The sequence below is a fragment of the Poecilia formosa genome, unplaced genomic scaffold (assembly GCF_000485575.1).
Source record: "Poecilia formosa unplaced genomic scaffold, Poecilia_formosa-5.1.2 Scaffold14, whole genome shotgun sequence".
Lineage (NCBI taxonomy): Eukaryota > Metazoa > Chordata > Actinopteri > Cyprinodontiformes > Poeciliidae > Poecilia > Poecilia formosa.
In genome coordinates, this window is record NW_006799953.1 from 1124929 (window position 1) to 1141570 (window position 16642).

A 16642-nucleotide genomic window follows, 5' to 3' on the forward strand; every position below is an offset into this window, starting at 1 on the left:
TTAGCAAACACCTGTTAACATCAGCTGAGCTGGTAAAAATGTTGTCAAAGTGCTAATAGAGGAGTGATGCTGTGATGACTCCCCAAAGGCGGAGTGTTGGAAAGAGCAGGACTTCCTTAAAGAGACAGGAGTCTGATTCCAAAGAGTTAAGTTACCAAGCTAAAATTTTTTAAAGTCATATTTTATTTCTGCAGCATTTCTTTTATAACAACTGAAGGTAACATGAGATGACAGGAAAACACATAACACTTTAAGAAGAACCAATCTGACAACATGAAGTTGGCAAAAAGTTTTCAAACAGCAAAAGATCCAAGAACTAATGAGGAAAAAAGGCTATAGGACTTTCTGGAGTCTCAAAAATCATTTCTAAAGCTTTTAGACTGAACAGTGGACCAGAATTCCTTCAGAGTGATGTAAAAAAAAAAAAAAAACATTTATAAGCATGAAAGATGTTGCTACCATCAGATATTAGTTTTGGTAGCAAAAGATTTGAATAACCTTTTTTCCTTTAATGATGAAAATCACGACTTGTATTAATTCAGGGTATTTTTACGTTTGTTTGTTTGATTGATTGATTGATTATCGAATCTTGTAAAAGATGGCAGTCTCATTTCCCATTCGGAATAAACTTCTTGGTTTAACGGAAATAATTTAAAATCTAAATCTGTCAAAGGTATGAATTTGTTTTTTTTTTTAACTTACAAGTATATTCCACAATGTCTCTTTGAATTGAAGTAAAGTTATGATGCAAATCCCCCACGAGTTCCTCTGATAGGCAGGTTTTTGCTAATTGACATTTTTACAACAAACACAGCCTGACTGTTTCATATCCTAATTGGATTGCACTCAATGGAATGGTATATAATTGGATTCCAATCTGAATGTAGTGAAATGATGTGTAGCTGGATTTTGATGGAATTAACTGTGTGTGTGTGTGTGTGTGTGTGGGGAGGGGGATTTACGTGTATGTAGCTTACGGTGCCTATAAAAACTGTTCACTGGGCCACTCCAGAACATCCACCTCGTCGTCTTCAAACCGTCTCTGCGTATCTTCAGCTGGATATGCTTCGGATCGTTTTCGTGCCGGAAAATAAATGATCCCTGAAGCCGTGGTTCTCTTCTAGATCGAAGTGGATTGTCCTCCAGGATCTCTCGATGCCTCGCTGCATTCATTTCACCTTCTGCCTTTGCGAGCCTTTCGAGGCATGCTGCAGAAAATGATGCTGCCACCACCACTGCTGCTTCTCAGCAGGGATGGTGCGTTTGTGGCGTCACGGCGTCTTATTTATATAGCTCTGCTCATGGGCGTAGGTTTGGGTAGGGACGGTAGGGACATGTCCCGACCAATATTCACGGGATATGAAAAAGTCCCGACCAATTTTTGCCATATTGGCTCAAAGAACGTGGATCTACGATCTTTGATTAGCAGCAACAGGCGGTGCGCGGAACGGAAGCTTCTTAGTTTGACATTTATTATGAGCCTCCGAGACCGTGTCGGAACGGTGCTGTCGGGGGGTGTGGGGGGAGGGGGAGTCAGTTGAATCGTCGGACGTTCTTTGATTAGCTGCAAAAGGCGGCGGCTAGCTGGGCACACGCGTCTCCTTCTGAGTCTCCAGACCATGTCGCCACCAAAAAAGAAAAGGACAGACATTAGAAGTTATTTCGCTACGTCGGCTGTAAGTACAGTGAGTGGACCCATAAGTTAGATATCTATCACGCAACGCATTTGTTGTAAAGTCCGGTGTTTAGTAAGGTCAGCACTGAATGTGAGGTAGAATAGGTCTGTAAATTATGTAATATTTTTTCTTTTTTATTTTATTATTGATTTCTTCTTATCTGCAATTGTGTTTGCTGTATCCAGAGGATATTTCTTTTGATCTTACTTGTAACGTTTGCTGAATTTTGTAAAGGAAAAAGTAAAGTGTTCTTGAACTGATCTGCTGAGTATGACTGTATCTGGTTGTATACACAAGATGTATGATATGGTTATGGTTGGGGGGAGGGGTTATTAAGCCAATGTGGTTTCTCCCCCCTTCTCAAAAATGTTCTGTGCTCTTGGGCATTTCACTGTGCTGCCGGGGGGGGGTGTCAAGGTCCCCACCAAAACTTAGACCGAACCTACGCCCTTGGCTCTGCTATATGAATAAGTTGAACTGAAATGAATAACGTTGGCTAACTTTTTTTTTTTTTACACAGTGCAAATAAACACAATTGAGGGAAGAAGAAAAAATAAACAAAACTGGAGGATTTAAAGGGAAGAAAAGAAATATAATTTATTTGTCCAATTGTTGAGATTTTCTCTCTCTCTCGCTCCAGATTCCATGGAGTGGGATCGCAGGATGATCATGGGGCTCCTGAAGGGAATTATACATCACTGGCAGTGATCCATGTGGAAACATAAAAGCAAGGAGAAACCAATAAAGCTGATTGGCATGGTTTGCAGCCCCGCTCATTGATCACTGGCTGCGAATGGAGCCCACCGAGCCTCCGGGCTAATCAGGTTCCCTGCTTCACATACTCTCCGTGTGCTGCAGGACAGGCCTCTGCTACCGACACCACACACACACACACACACCTGCAAACAGCTGGACACACCTTCAGGAAGCAGCTTCCACCCCAACCTGCACGCTCATCATGACCCACAAGCCCACAAAGACGAAATAAACCCTATTAGTGGTGAGAACTAATGCGGCTGCAAATGAACGAATGTTGCATAATGTAAAATGATTAATTAAATATTTACCGGTTCGTTAATTTAAGCAATAAAGGATTTGCCCATTAGAAAGGTTTCATGAACTCTGACGCTGTCCGTGGTGCTGGACGCGTCATAAACCGCTCGCCGCCGCCACCAGGGGTCAGCAGGACGCCTGCCGCGACCGGCCGCCGCGGAGAGACGCACAGTGAGCAACTGAGAGGAAATGGAAAACATGAATATAATGTGTCACCAAGCCATTAATTAAATCAGTCCCTGGGTGGATGATTTGCATGGAATAAATGTAATTTATTGAGCGCGACAAAGACGGATCAGGGTGGAACGCTCGCTCGGAATCATCAATTACAATCTGCGCCGCTTGGAAGTGACCCAAGAGCAGAGAGCGCCTCCTGCAGCAGGAGTTCACACGAGAGGTTGTGTCGCACTTTACCAGAAGCAACACCTTTGATTCTGAAGTCCAGGCCCTTTCCGTCGTAGGATCACAAATGCAGACAGGTTTCTAGATTCCTTCATTAATTAGTTGACCGATTCTACAGCGTGTGTATAATAAGTGTGCTGGCTGTGCAGAGAGGGCGGATAATTGCTCCCCCGAGAACTTTTGGAGTGGAGTTGGGGGGGGAAGAGAGCTCACACATTTTGATGTAGAGAGTATGTCTAAAGAGGTGGTGGTGGTGGTGGGGGGTTTCACCCGTTTGACGCATTGAAAAAGCAGGTGTGCCCACTCTTAATCAAACGTCTCAGAGACGAATTTAGAAAACCATCAAGAACTGCATCAGGCCACTGAGCTGGAAACGGATTCTTCTGTTTGTACCAAGCGTTTAAGAGTCAAATGTTAGGCCATCTGTGTGGCAGCTGAAGCTTAAAAATAATCAAGGAGGATCTCGAGCAGCAGATTTCTGCACACTGTGTTTTACTCGTGGAATACTCATGATTTCAAATTTATAGGTAATTATGGTAAGAATGACAGTTTTTGCAGTTTTTTTTTCTAGGTGTTTTTTTGTAAGATGTATATGCAAAAAAAAAAAAAAAGTTTCCAAAGAATGATGTTAATACTATCTGATGACTATTTTTCTGCAATTTTTACATCACAATCTATAAAAATTGTATTTCCCATCAAAAAAAGTATTAAACCTAAAAAAATAAAACAATAAATTGTTCTTTATTTTAAAAATCTAAACAGTTCTATAATAAGTCTAAATAGGGCCATTTTAAACAACTTTTGATTAGCTAGATCGAAGACAAAACGACTTGTAAAGGTCACTGACCCCCCCTGACCGTTCCTGAACTGAAAATGTCAAAAAAGCTGTCGAAATATTTTTGCGCCAAAACGTGGAATAGTTTGAGGAACGAACACTGCATAGCTCTGAGTGAGCCTTCTTTTCTGTTCTCTGGATGTTTATCTGGAAGAAGCTCTGTGACAGAATTAACTTAAACTATTACTGCACCTAATAAAATGAAGGCAAAAAAAAAAAGGTTCCAAGCCCCTTCAACTTGTTGAAACCGTAATTCGGTTGTGTCTGGTAACTTCTTAGGGCATCTCTAAAACCCTAAAGAGGAGGTGAAACGCACCAATTTTAAACCTTTCTACTTTTGTTTTTGGCCTCATTTCCCTAAAAACCTAACGTGGCTCCGAAAGAGGAAATGACGAATACCTTTCTGTCAGTCTTTCAAATGAAAACAGTCACTATATGTGATCGTCTGTATTTTTTAAAGAACATTTTTAGGCATCACTTCCTCTCTCTTCTCCTCACGCCGCCGTGGCATTTGGAGAGCAATTTTAATTTCGCAGCAGCAAATCAAGTAGATCAAGGCGCCGCTTTCTCTTAATCATATATCTTGTTCCGAGAAATATCAGAGGGGAGACGACTTCTGCACTACATAGTGGATTTCAGTGCTAAATTGAGCGGGAGAGAATGAGGACTATGCACAATGAACGTATTCGAGCGGCGAACATGTCAACATCGTGCTATTCGATACGAAGCTCGTTTTTCGTGTTGGAGGCCGTTTAGTGGTAAAAACAAAAACAGTATTTAACTCAGAAAGCTCTCCTTTCTGAGTTAAAGGCCCTTTTCATCTCTCGTTCGCCGCCATTGCCTTTCCACCCTCGTCTGCCCGTAGCCGGGGTTCTTTTCCGCAGCGGCGACATGACACTCTTGACTGTCAGAGATTCGGGGATGCCATGTCCCAACCAGTCCTCCAAGTCCGTCGAAAAACAATGTCAACATCACGGCGGCGGCGGAGAAAGACAAACCACACCGGGGGGATTCGACAGAAGGGATTACGAACCTGAAAAGACGACCGAGCAGCTTTGAAACGTGTTGAATGCTCCCAGCTGATGGCGCGCTGTAATGAAAAGGTGCCGCCACAAAGAGGAGGAAGGAGGAGAACAAAACCCTAAAGGGGGAGGAATCATCCGGTGTGATTTCTTGAGCTTTTGTGCGATGGAAATTATGAGCCGTATCTCTCTCTCTCTCTCTGCCATTGTTAACTGCACCTCCTTGGCATTTTGATCTGCGGGGCTGCGAGCAGTTTATTAAAAAATGGAAGTCGCTCCAAATGAGCCTGTAATGCTCAAGCCTTTTCAGGAAATCTTAATGGATCCCAGCCTATCTCTGACAAGGTTAAATGCTGGAGGAGACGGCCGGGGGACGTTAACAGACCAGATTATTGGGAGAGATGAATGCTAACCAGGCGCAGGCTGCAGATTCAGCCGGAGCATCAGGGAACATTCTTTCACTGACTGTATTTACATGCAGCAGGCCTGACTACCGCCTGCAATGTTTTATCTCTCGCTATAACTTCATTACAAGACACAAATCAAGGGTTTAAAGGCAAAATGAAGCGTTTGGTTTTAGGGACCAATGACAAAAATATTATTTTTGGAGGTATTCTTCACCCTTTTTTCTGGTTTTAATAATCAGAGTCTGTCATTTTATACTGGATTTAGATGTGAGCATATTGGTCTGAGATGAATTGATACATTATTGATTAATTGGGGCTCACAGGGATATTCAGCTGTGTGCTGTGTAAGTCTCCAAATAAACAGAAATATAAGCAGCCACTAACTCACAAAGCTCACAATTGTTGTGATCTGTGTTTCTCTGTGTAGTTATTTTGAGATTTTCTCTGTTTAGTCCTGTTTCCCTGTGAGTCTCTGTCCTGTCCTCCCTGTTGATTGATCCCAGCTGTGTCTAGTTTCCTGATTACCCTCCCTGTTTATTTGGTCCCACCTGTTGTCTTTGTCTGTTGTTGGATCCTTGGTTGTATGTCATTTGTTGTCTGCCTGCCTGCCTGCCTGCCATCACAGTTGTACTGTGAAGTCCTGTGTTGGTTAGCTCTCTTATTCAGTTTTTCAGTTGCTACCGGTATTTAGCTCTGTGCTATTGTCTCTGCCGTGCTGCCTGATCTGGACTGTTTTTGAGCATCTTCATTAAATTAATCATTTTCTTCTACAACCTGGGTCTCTGCGTCTCTCCTCACCACTTCTCAACCACCACATCTGACAACAATAATAAATCAGAAATGACAACAAACAGTCAACGTGACTCCCAAAACTAATATCCACGTAAATTTTGAACTGCTACATTTCTAACTTCCTGTAAAGATGAGCTGTACTACACTGCTCATGCTGATGTCTACATAAACAGGACCCCTTGTTTATGAGGGGGTTTGGTTTCAACTTCCAATAACTATTTTTGTCTTCCTCCATAAAAGTATGACAAAAAACCCAATGAGAGAAAACGCTACATTCCTAGCAGGCAGCCAACCACATCTGAAGTTCACAACTTTGAAAACAACTTTGAAACAAAGTTGCTACTTTTCTCATTTTCTGTCACAACAAGCTGTGCCGCAGGGCTAATGCTAGCCTGAAAGCTTTATTGTACAAATTCAATGAATTAAGCTGCATTTTCAGCACAGTTTGTAGCTCCAACTGCAAACAAAATCATAAATTATCACCTTTTTTTTTTTTGCAAACACTTTATCACAGTAATAGTGAACAGAACACATTCTATGACTCGGCCTTCTTGACTTAATTTTATGTGTTAATCCAGGCATTTTAGGACACGACCGCAGCAACAGCAAGGCTTTTAGCACTGACTTGTTCAGGACTCCGTTCTTTAGCAGCTCTGTTGTTGTGATGTGTACAGCATGTGATGCTACGTTGTCTTGTTTAAAAATGCATGGTGTCTCTTCCCTGGGAGAGACACTAAGATCAGAACATTGCATCTTACTAGAATAAAAAAAAAGAAAATCTTTGTATTTTTCTAAATTAAACGCTCCCAGTGCCGTCCAGCTTAACTTTGCAATCACATTCCCACTTTGTGACGCTGAATGTCAGATGAGTAGGAACATACGGATGACCCAGTTTCTGAGTGATTTAAATGAAATACGTTCTTGTGGTGCATGCAGAATCAGAACCACTTTGTGTGCACATACAACGGATTTCATTTTCGTTTCACAACTCGCAGTGTGCAGACATTACCTAAGAATATAAAAACTTCAGATATGCACACTCATCGTGATAAAGCACTTCTGCTTATTTATTTATTTATTTTCTTTCACAGCAGAGTAGCTGACTACTCAGGCTGCGAGGCGTTCATTGTGTTCATCAGAGCAACAGTCTGGGAAGAAAGTGTCTCAGTGACGGCTGGTTTTAGCAAGTAGCGCTCTGAAGTGGAAGGTTGAACTTCTAGAGTTGCAGCAGGAAGTAAAATCTCTACTGGGGCCTTCTCGCCAAAAAATAATCGTACTCAGGTAAGAGTAGCACTACAATTTTAACCAAGTAAAGGAGAGAAAATCCAAGATATTACTCGAGTAAGAATGAAAAAAAAAAAGTATTTGGTAGAAAGCACAGAGTAATTGATTTGATATTTTAAAATAATGCTGTCAAACAGACAAAATATAAAATTGCGTGCAAATTCTGGCATTTTAAATACTAAAGTAAAAACACTACAAATAAATAATAATAATAAAAAAGAAGAAATGTAAACTGTTTTCAATATCTAACTTTAAATCAAATTAGTTGGTAGAGTGCATATTGCAACAGGGTGATGCAGTCGAAACACATTTCACTGGGAAAACTTCCCACTACGAGATGTTAAAAAGGTTCTGGTGCTGCGTGTCACCTGTTGCTGGCACCTCAGTGGTTTCTTGTCTACGTTGCTCTACGTGCCGCTGACAGACGTCTGCGCTTGATCAAAATAGAAGCCGCATCTTTGCATTTTAGTCTCTGAAGTTCCTTCTTGAATCTGGAATGTTATTTTTGCCGTACAGGCAGAAATACATAAATGTTTTCCCCCCGTCTTTCTTGAACGAAGAAAGATTAGCTTTAAAACACTCCAGTTGTCCTGCATTTGTTAACAAGTTGCAGATCTTCTTTTCTCCTCGAACACTCAGTTTTTAATGAATCTGTCTTCAGCATTGATAGATACATTGATGTTTTGGATTATATTGAGAAGTAAGACTGACCAAATCAAACATGAAACATCTTCTATATATCCTCTCTATGAAGTTGACATTTTGTGAAATCTCATTCTGCATGTTGGCCACAGATTCTCAGTATTTGTTCAGAAATGCACAAACCTTTTTTCCCCCCACATTTTTCACATAGCAACTGGAGACTTTGTTTAGAGTGGATTCTATTGATGAAAATTAACAAAAAGTAGTTTAAAAATAATGAAGCAGAAACATGGTGGTGGAAGCGTCATGCTGTGGATGTGCAGGGAAGATGATCGCAGTTAATAGGAAGATGGATGGAGAGTCGCACAGGACAATCTGAAAGAAAACCTGTTAGTTACTCACAACTGAATGTTTTAGATCAAATGGCCTAGTCAAATCCCTGACACAAACCCAACTAGCTAATCTATACCAGGACGTTAAAACTGCTGTTTTAAAGACGTTCTCCATTAAATCTGACTGAGCTTGGTGTAGTAAAGGGGTTGAATACAAATTCTTGTAAAAATAAATAAATACAATAGGGAATATCATTTCTTTTCTCAACTATTTTCTGCTTTGTTTAGGTCACACAAAATTCCAGTAGAATACCCCAAACTGTCTGGTTTTAATGGGAGAATTTTGGAACATTTTCAAACAATTTGAGTACTTTTGCGAGGTGCTGTGAAAACTCTCCTCTGCTCTCAGGCACACGTTTGCAATAATTTAGAGAAGCCTGCCGTGCTATTTCCCTTCGCTGCGGCTTCACCTCGTGAAAATGTTCAAAACAACACAACAAAATGAGCGGGAAACTAAACAAACTCCACCGGGGGATTTCAATGAGGACGTCGTGATCACATGTTTACGTACGCTTCAGTCCAAAAAACGCAAACGGCCCTACCGGGATGACCAGCCTCCCCACACGGAGCGCGTGTCCTTCATCTGACACCATTCAGAGAGCGAGTCTCACCTCGTTAAGTCTAAAGACGTCAAAGCGGAGAAATTTAGCACTGCTGGAGTTTTGCAACGTGAGATTGTCTGAATAATACATAATCCGCGTTTGTTTTGCGAGAAGCGCTGTTAAAAGTCTGGGGGAAGCTGTTCGTATGCATCATTAATATCGCACTCACACATCCCCATGTATAATGAAAAAATATAATCTGAGTGTTCTCACAGATGCCATGGAAACTGTGCTTAAGTTGACATCCTGGTGCGTGAGCACATCTTGAGAGTATTTTTAGAGCTTCTAGTGGCTGGAATGAGGCCTCGGCTCGATGGCCGTGTGCAGTTTGCATGTTGAGGGTCAAAGCCATGCATCCTGCTTTTACGATTATGCTCAGTGGCTTTTTGAATGCCCTCTTTAACTTGAGTTTTCAGAGAAAATTGTAGTCAGGCTTTAGCTTTGTGTGTAGATTACCTGAACGCTGACAAGATGGTGGCAGAATCACGGATCTTAGAAGAAAAAAACAACAAAAGTTCAAGCAAACTCCAAAGACAAAAGAAAAAAAAAACATCAGGTTTGGAAACCAGCATGGCAGCAGATCAGAGAGGGAAATAGAAGAATCTGGCAAGGAGTGACAGTAGCTGAAAGGCTTATAACTGCTGGGGATGTGATTAGTGACAGCAGAACCAAGAACCGAGATAAAAACCAAACTCAAAGCCCATAGCAAACCAAATTTTTATGAATAATGATATGAAATGTAAATATATTTATACCACTTGAACTTTTTCAAGCTTTTTTAAGCAACAACCACCAATTTTAATGTGTTTTATAGGGATGTTATGGGCAATACATAATTTTGAAATGGAATAAAAATTAATTCACTTGAGTCAAAACTTGTAGGCAGAGAGCCTCAAAAGATGCAAATTGACAAAGCCTCTCAATTGAATTTATCTTTGGACTTTGACTGGGCCATTCAATACACGATTACGCCTTTATTGAAATCAACCAATTAGACTTGGAGCTCTGATTATGTTGTCGTGCTGCAGGGTGAACCTTCGCTCCACTCTCAAATCAAAAGTACTCTATTGATCCCAAATGAAAATGAAATAAATAAATTAAAACATATTAAATCAAATCTTCTGCAGACTTGCAGGTTTTCTTCCACGACTTTCCTCCATTTGTCTTTCCATTAAATCTGAGTGTCTTCCCTGTCCTTGAAAATAGCAACTCCCACATCATTATGCTGCTGCCACGGTGCGTTCAGGTTGTCGGGTTTCTACCACACGCAGCGTTTTGCGTGCAGGTAAAAAAAAAAAAAAAAAAAAATCAACTCGTGACAAGCTAGAAAACAGGATCCCGCTAATGACTTTTCCCTGAGCAATGGCTCGCATAATTTCCCAATCACGCAGCACTTTCTGCTGCTTTTCCAAATCAAATCCCCAGCGGGTTCGTAGATGTGATGTGACAAAAATGTAATATATATAAATATATATGAATAGTTTTGCATTTCAAATTAAAAGCCAGCAGCTCAGCGGGCTTCCGTCAGCCCCGTCAGGGTATCAGACGCAGAGGCTGCGAGTGGCCAGTCTGCCTTTTAGGACACACGGCTCTCAAAAGGACAACCTGTCATGCGTTATTACGTCTATCTGTGATCTGGGTCAGGCCCTTGTAATGCATGAGCGCTTTTTATGGGCAGACACAAGACCGACGCGCACACGCAGGATGACCGCTCCAGATGAAACACAATCGAGTCTATTGTGGAGAGCGCTCTGCCCTGCTCTTATTAACAGCCTCCAAATTGCTCTTTGCTGATCCCTGCGCGTGCGCACTCTCGCGCGTGAGTGCGCGTGCGTGCGTGCGTGCAGGAACTCTCTCCGAGCGCCTGCGGCCATCACTCAGGCCTCCCAGCTGCAGCCGCTGCGGCGCATTCACGGGACGACATATTAGCTGGAAGTGGCACATGCAGCCGAAGGAGACATGAAATGCGTCCTTGCCCTTGTGCACAAACAGCAAAGCATAATAATCACCAGCCTGCTGCCCCCTCCCCCACTGGTTGACGGGGGAAGAGCCGGTGGAGAGTGAGGGTAAGAGATGGAGGTTACGTGGGGTAATAATAACGCACAATGAAGGTGGAAATCTGTGTTGTTGCTCCCTCGTTATTAATTCACTGCCTCCTCTTGTGTTGACTTAAAGTGTGATATTTTTCTCTCTTTTTTTTTTTTTTGCCTGATCACACAGTCTTCACAATTTCCCCAAATTAATTCTGATATGATATGTTGAATATTCAGATGCCTTGCTTTATTTGGCAAAGACTCACAGGTTTATTGCTGCTGCACCTCAGCAGAACATCCTGAGCAACTTGTCCCCTTGACTGCCATGAATATGAGCTCTGCAGTTTATTTTATGTGAGATAATCCCACCCAGCGAGCAGAAAATGTTTAAATCCTCTTTTTTTTCTTTAGACACAAAATGTTTTAGTAATCCTCCGCTGAAAATACTCCGCAAGAAATGCACAAGTTAATCCTGTTTGAGTGATTCCTGATAAAGAAGTAAAACACAACAGCTGTTTGAGGGAAATAGAAAAACTGCAGACAACTACGTTCAACGAATGGCAGTAAGATTGGTTTCCTGCAAAGTAAGCCTTTTAAACAGATGGACAAACAAAATGTAGTTTGTAGTAGTTTTTATTTATTTATTTATTTATTTATATCTGAAAAGTGTGGAGTACATTTGTTTTTCAGCCTAGTGAGTAAATTCTTTGTATAAAAACTAATAAAGCACCTGGCACATTTTGAAGATTTTTCATTCAAACTCTTAAGCCTGTTTGATATGATATTATAAACACATAAAATAATTGAATAAAAATATTACTGCCTAAAATGCAATAACGTAGGATTCCTTTAGTGTACGCTAGGTCATTGTATCTGCAATTAATAATTGGATAGCAAAAGGTGATTAACAGGAGATTTTTTTTTTTTTTTAACAGAATTTGAACCAGGTGAAGGTAAAACTTCCACCTGAGGAGATTTGGGTAGAATATATTTATAGACAAAGAATGTTTTATGTCTTAAATACAGAATATATTTATTTTTGTACAGTTTTGGTTCAGCTACGGCATGCTCTGACTGTGTTATTCTTTAATAAAACGGCCATCTTTAGAGTCTGTTTACTCCAGTTGGCGACTGATTACTAAATTAGTTGAGTTTGATTTCAAGAATCTATTAATCGCGATTAATTCGATTAATCGTTTCAGCCCTACTGCTTTTACTTGTCCACTACGGTTTGGTGACAGAAATAATTCCCCCCAAAAAAGAAATCCTTTTGGAAGCCAGCGTTTTCTACTACCAAGCTACAGCAAGGCGTTGTATTTTAGATGTCCAGTTATATTGAGGTCATTTACTGTAAACGCTCAGGTATAAACAGGAACAGCTCTCCCTGAAGACTTCCTGACCCTGTTAGAGGTCCGGCAGACGCTGCTGCACCGGGCCGGACGGATGGGGGAAGGTGTGACGGAAAATCAACAGCAGCGCCGGTCGGTCCACACCGTTGCTTCTCTATTTGGCACAGAGCCTTTTTTTTTTTTTTTTTCTTTTTTTTCTGTGGCACCAGGGAGCTGGACTGCTGCTCTGACCTCCCGGCGAACTCCGAGGCCTCCTCTGCTCGCTCGCTCCACATAAAACCATTTTATGTAGCTTAGTAGAAATAAAAGGCTGCAGTGCACTTGTGACTCCCTGCCCACATGTAGGGGGAGATGGGCGGATCGATAGACGGCCCTCGGTGTTCTTCGTGCTGGGAGAGACGGGCGCTGTCAGGAGCGCCGATGCCGTTTTTAGAAGACGTCCAAATATTTCCGTCTCCCACAGCCCAACACAAACACCTGCATTGATTGGAAAGCCTTAGTTTGATTTCACCATCAGACTGTCTGCTGAACCTGGGAAGAGATGTAGCAGCTGGACACTTTTCCTTTTGTAGCAGATTTCTGAAGCTGACTAATTTCTCTCCGGTTAACTTGTTAAACGTTTTCTCCCTCTGGAACCCGATTAACGACAATGACGACATCGCTTCGAGGTTCGGGGTCCGATCTGCTGATGGGGTTTTTCAGTCAGAGTTTCTTCTCTTTCAGTCGTAATACAAACAAAGCAGAACAGCTCCTTTTTCTCTCTGCAACTTATTATTGGAACCAAAAGAGCAAGCAGTAAAAAAGTCGGGCAAAGAAAAACCACTTTGACTCTTTGGACAGGAATAAAATCTTAAAACAAAATGGTTGAAAATAAAATGTTTTCACATTTCTATGAAAACCAGAAGCCAAATAAAATTTCCTTTAACGTTTCAGTTGCATCTTAGCTATCCCTTAAGTCCTCTCTCTGTGTTGGTAATCTGGAAGGAAACGAGCCGGCTCAGAAACGTGAGATTATTATTTATCCTCCACCTTTCGAGATTTAACCCAGATGAAAGATCGCAATCTCCTAACTACTTCAGGTACAGGGAGTTAAAAAAATGAGACAAAAAAATGTAACAACATATTGTTAAAGTAAAACAAAAGGGGGCCATAACTTAAGCTAACCATTAAGCTAACGCTCGTGGTGGCAGGATTCAGACTTCTTGGGTCCAAAGCTTCCATCAATTAGTTTGGCTCTGCTTAATAAGAGCTGAACTTCAGCTGATCCTGGATGATATTTTTATTTTTTTTATTTTTATGATATTATTATTACTACACATTTTCATCCTTTTGCTAACAGTTTATAGAGAGGCTACACAGAGAACCAACAGGATACAAAATGTCCAGAGCGTTATTTATGCTCAAGATCGAAAGTCGTCAATGATTTGATGTGGCACGTTACAAAAACTGGACACTCCTCCTAAATTATTGATAACAAAATGGATGCTAGTCCAAAGGAGCGGCAGGAATTTCTAAGAAGCCTTGTGAGTATTTCTTATGTGACAACAAAACTAAGCTAAAAACAACAACAAAGAAAGCATGTCCTCTTTGAAACATAGTGGTGGGTGTGTCATGCTCTGGGATTTTTAAATTAAGAGCAGCAGTATAAATCTAATCAGTTCAGACCCAAAACATTCAGGTTTCTTCCAGGGACCTGAAAATAAAGATAAACTTTAAACTTTAGCATCGCATTGAGTCCAGACGTAACACACAGATCAACACAAGAGCAGTGGCGGAAAACTGGAGTTTTGAAATAGGCCTCGCCCGAGATCACAGCCGACACTGACAGAACATCTGTCAGACATCTGTCAGAACCTCGCAGTCTGAGGGTCTCTGGAGAATATTTGCTGAATGGAGTCGGCAAACATGGCTAAGTCAAGATGTGGGATGATGATATCCACCTGCTAAAGATGACTGAGTGGTGAAAATAAACCAAAAAGTCATAGCAACCAATAGTAAAATACCTGCCAATAATATTACAAAATCAGGTGATTTTAAATGTTTATAGTGTTAGAAAGATTTTTAGCCACTGATATAATACAAACTTTCTGGTAATATGAAGATATTATGTCATTGGTTGGTTAACAAACACATGCAGGTCAGATGACTGCTGTTGTCTCTTTCAATTACAACAGAGAAGTGATTAAACTATGAAATTAATTCAAACTGTTATTAGTTTAACTGGATTTATAGTAGCCTTACCCTTGATCAAGGTATATGACAACTGTAGCTTCAATTGCACCTTATTATTTTTAACAGAAACCAGTAAAAAGTCTTTTATTCCTAAGACATTGCATTTATTTTGTTTTGCAAAGTTTTAATTTTTTATTTTTAAACATAATTTATGGCATTATTGGCAACTGTTATGTCAATCCCTACAAAGTTTTGTTTTTCATGGAACATTTTCCACATTTCTTTGACTTTATAACAATTAAAATGGCAAAATTTATGAAATTATTGGTCGTTGTTACTTTTTTGGTGCTTCAGATGTACAATACAGAATAAATATAAAACAAGAAATGGTAAGAAAATAAAATCCCAAATTGAAAATTGAGATTAAATAAATTATGCAATTGTGATAAATGTCCCTTTTTTTCTGGCTTATTTTAAGACCAGAAAATGAATGAATACATTTTTTTTTCAATATTTGGGCTTTTTATGCCAGTACAATAGAGAATGCAGCAGTTTATACTCTTGAAAACCATTTTTTCTATTTTTCTCTTCCTCTATTGTTCAGTTTACAAGAGAAATTTTCCTCAGACTATTTAAGTATGCTCTCCTTTGGCTGCTGTGACCAGTCCTGTTAAAAATACAAAAATAAAAAAAAAACCATAGTATGTGTGAGCGCCACACTGTGTGAGAGGATTTCCTCTTCACACTCGCCCACACCCCAACAATATGCCTGCGTGGTAAAGTGTGTCTGCCTCTCCTCCGCCTGCGGTATTTTAGTTCCGTATGCTGCGGGACGGAGCGAGGCGGCCCAGCGGGGTGGAAAATTAGATCATTAATTGGAAATCATCAACAAGAAATCTTTGATAAGTAATTTAGCCTCAGCGGTTTGCCGGGCAAGGGGTGGGTGAGCTTTGTGCTCAAAACAAATCACCTTATTAAAATAAAAGGGGATTTTTTTTTTTATATCAGCAACAAACAATATCAGGTCTGTAGATTTTCCTACAGAGCATCCACTGATGATGCTCTATTATTGTCACCAACGCAGACTTTTGAAAACAATTTTCTTGTAATTAGCAGTGGTGGGCTGACAGAGCCAGCAGGGCCTTCTCTGCCAGTCCTAGAAAATTGAAAAGAAAAAGTGTAAAATGTTTTAATCACATTTTATTTGATCTATAATAATTTTTTCATTCTATAAACTAGTTGCTTAAGGTCTTATTGAAGTTTCACTGTAATTTCCTACTTTAAAAAGTGCCTTTAAACGCAACTGGCATTTGCAAAATGGCGGCCGCATCGGCTTCAACCTAGTGGTAGACCTGTCAAAATCGCCCTTTTCAAGACGCTTTTTCACGGATAAAAAAGACATAATTAATAATGGAAAACAAATCCTCATGATCATTGCTGCAAAGTCAATGACACAGTAGAAGCGACTTTCCATTCTCTTTCACAACGAGTGAATCTGCCGGGTTTCCTTGGATCAGTGGTGTCAGAACTGGGCCAAAATCGTTAAATTACACAGACCCACGAGCCAAAAACTCATCACTCTTAAAAACATTGAAATCATAAAAAATTATAGTCTTATATCATTTTTCTTTACTGCTCAACAATAAACTAAGCATACAATAATCTTAATTAAACAAATAAAGAAGTCAGATTTTTGTAGGAAAGTCAAGTTTAGGTCATTGTACAGCCAAAACCTCAAAGGGTTTTCCACTTTTTTGCCTTATGAGAAGAAAGGAATCCAGTTTTCAGATTCATCTGGGCTGGACTGAAAAAAAGACAAATGCTCAGTCAATTCTCAGCAAGAAACAGGATTTGGGTCACCCTTTCTTTAAAACGTTTGCTGTATTTTGACAAGTTTAATACATTTATTAAAAGTAAATTTTACTAAATTTTTTTTGATATTTATAAATAATTTTTTTTGTTTTTTTTTTTTTTTTTTTTT

General features: G+C 40.2%; 1 long non-coding RNA gene across 1 annotated transcript; it reads right to left on the reverse strand.

Annotated features, from left to right (window-relative positions):
• Positions 1-696: 696 nt before the first annotated feature.
• Positions 697-5744, reverse strand: LOC107835591 (uncharacterized). The gene is made up of 2 exons (XR_001661395.1): positions 4996-5744; positions 697-1280 (listed from the first exon to the last, which is right to left on the reverse strand). It is a non-coding gene; the product is annotated as an uncharacterized LOC107835591 (long non-coding RNA).
• Between the last annotated feature and the right edge of the window lie 10898 nt (positions 5745-16642).